The sequence below is a fragment of the Cyprinodon variegatus genome, unplaced genomic scaffold, assembly GCF_000732505.1.
Source record: "Cyprinodon variegatus isolate N-32 unplaced genomic scaffold, C_variegatus-1.0 Scaffold46, whole genome shotgun sequence".
Classification (NCBI taxonomy): domain Eukaryota; kingdom Metazoa; phylum Chordata; class Actinopteri; order Cyprinodontiformes; family Cyprinodontidae; genus Cyprinodon; species Cyprinodon variegatus.
In genome coordinates, this window is record NW_015150499.1 from 1790702 (window position 1) to 1793665 (window position 2964).

Here is a 2964-nt window from a genome sequence, read left to right on the forward strand (position 1 = left end):
GTAAATACAGATGCCTGAATCTAGGGAGAAAAAAATGAATCGGATTAATGAATTATTGAAGAAATTGTCAGCTAATTTAGTAAACGATTAATTGATACCGGAGTATAGAAACTCTAAAACATGCCTTGCCTGACAAAGAAACCCACTTAAAGCAGTAACTTTATGAACATTTTAAAAATAACTAAATATAAACCTTTTCTATTCACGATGTTTAAAAAAAAAAAAAAAACTTTTTTCTCAATAATTTCCTAATCTATCCAGGACTCTAGTGGAAAAATTTCACCTGATTTAACTTTGTTGATCTTCTTTAAGGAAGCATTTTCTATCCGGTTGTTAATTAAAAAAATATTTGACAGATTAATGGATTTGCAAAATGATCGTTAGCTGCAGCCCAGTCTGAATGTGAACACATTCAGTAAGATAGACACTGGAAATGAATTCAACCAGTGGCCTCCTCTGATTGGCAGCTAAACATTTTTGCTAAGATCATCTGTATGTAGAGAAGCTTTCCCTATGCAGCTCCACCAATAGATCAGCGTTACCTAGAATGGCTCCACATGCATCATCTCTACCAAGTAGAGCTTCAACTAGAACCGCTTTATCAACTAGAAAAGCTTCAACTAGAACCGCTTTATCTAGAAAAGCTTCCCGTAAGCAACTTTACTTGAATCAGCTCCACATAGGTTTGCGTTCTCCTAGAAAAGCTTCAGCTAGAGCAGCGATACTGAGAACGGTTTCACCCAGAGCTGTTTTATCTAGAACCACTTTACCCAGAGAAGCTCTATCTAGACCAGGTTTTCCTAGAAGAGATTTGCTTAAATCAGCTTAAGTTAAAACGGTTTTTCCTGGAGAAGATTTGCTTATTCTTGTGTCATTAACTCCATTTGTTTTGTGTAATGTGACACTGAACAGTGGCCTGGCAGCACGACTGGTTCAACTGCTTTTTTCTTTTGTTTCTGGCTTTTGGGATTGGGCTGCAACAGGCCACATATGTAAAAAAGGATAAAACGTGTCTAAAAACGAGTTCTCTTCAAGCCAAACATGATTGAGAGGTTTCCGTCTTTCAGGTATTTCCAACTTTACCATCAAGTTGAACTAAAAACTGCAGCCACTGGTTTTCTGAGCTTTTAGAAAACTCTTAGATCTCTAGGTGGCGTGATTGGCGTTTTTTAACACATAAATCCATCATAAACAGTATTTAAAGGTATAGTGGAGGATGTTCTGTTTCTGGGTGGATCATCAAAATAAGTGGTCCTCCTAATTGACAATCAATCTGGTGATATGTTTACGTAAGGCCGTCCTACGAGCTCGTCCACATTGTGGAAAAATCACAAATCTTCTTTAAGAAAGTAAGCTTGTACGAGCAACGCAAACAGCAACTTTTAAACAGATCGTGCACAAGCAGAAATGGGCTTGTGCACGCTCTCACACGCGTTTAATAGGCGTCTCCTCTCGGGAGTGGGTACAGGGTTGTTCACGTGCAATTTTTTCCAAGTGGAAAGTCTATTCAAATATTTGCGTAAATCCTCCCCTATACCTTTTTGCTAAAGAGGATGTTGTATGTGGCTAGTTACCAGGAATATCCTGTGGAGCGATCAAAGATTCTAATTATCTGCTTGGAGTTTTAAAAGTCACTAAAAAGTGTTTTACCTCCTTTCAGCTTTCTCCCTGTTTTTTTGCTTTTTTCACACCTTACTATAAAAATGCATCCCATCAAACAAACAATAACACCAGCAAATCAGGGTTAGAATAAATATACACAACAAGGTTTTTAAATGATTATTTCCTTTTTTGCAGAAAAGGGTGACACAGGTCACCAGGAAAATATAACCAACATAAGTATCGTTATAAAGCTTCATAAAGCTTTAAACTCACACTAATTCTGACATTTTGAGTTGGAAAAAGCTTCCTGGACAGGAAGCAAAACATTTTCAAACTTGGGAAAAAGTCCATTGGATTGTTTTTTTGAACCTTTTTTTGGAATGGCTATGACGTGGATTACAGAGAATCTTCACCAGCATGTAATCAACCCTTTTCTTAAAGCCTGAATTGATGGTGACTTCACTGTTAAAACCCAGTTTAATATCACTATTCTAGATCTGATGTATTTTTAGATCGACAATTTCTTTTTCTAAAAGAGCTGGCCAGAAAGTAAAATAGAAAAAAATTAATAAAAAAAAAAAAACAATTATATATAAACAGTAAACACTTTATATATGTAGAGAAAAAGTAGAAAGTCTCCTTAGAATTAAAATTATGTCTAAGACCATCAATCTAGTTTTAAGCTTAATCTTTAGATCTTTATGACTTGAATGGAACCTGTCAGACAACATGAAGTAGGAAAATTTGCTCAAAAAGCCCCTAAATCCTCTGAGGGGCTTAAAAAGGGGTTTTGGTGTGGCTCAGATAAAGTTTGGACTAAACTCTGGTTGTGATGCTGTGGTAGAATTTCAAACATGCTGTAAAACGATTCAGAGTATCAAAGTGGGTTAACATTCCTCCACAGGGATGTTGAAGTCTCCTGACCTATTAGTGGAAACAGTAGCAGTAGCTACTGCTGCTAGCTGTGGAACAACCAGTGATTATGCTGAGAGGGGTAACGATTCTTCACATGGAGACAGACTGATTTAAAGAGATGAATAAGATCAAAAAATGATCAAATCTGTATCTGAAACCTTTTGGTTAAAAGAAAAGCTGCAGAAGCAGATTCAACAGGAGACCAGAGACACTTTTAAAGCCTCAGAAACCAGCAGATGTTTAATTTAATTCAGTTTATTTCTATTGCTTCAATTAACAGCATCTCATCTCAAGGCTCTTTCCAGTTCACCAGATCATCCAGTCAAATTGATTCAAAGTTTTCTATCTAAGGAAAACCAGTTGATTGCATCGACTCATTGACTCTTCAGCAATCCCTCACACTAAGCATGCTTGTAGCGACGTGGAGAGGAAGAACTCTCTTTGAAC

The 2964-nt window shown here is 36.7% G+C and overlaps 1 long non-coding RNA gene across 1 annotated transcript in view; it reads left to right on the forward strand.

The window, feature by feature from the left end:
- LOC107082037 overlaps positions 1 to 2964 on the forward strand; it is a 9577-nt gene that overhangs the window by 6120 nt on the left and 493 nt on the right. The window lies entirely within an intron of this gene.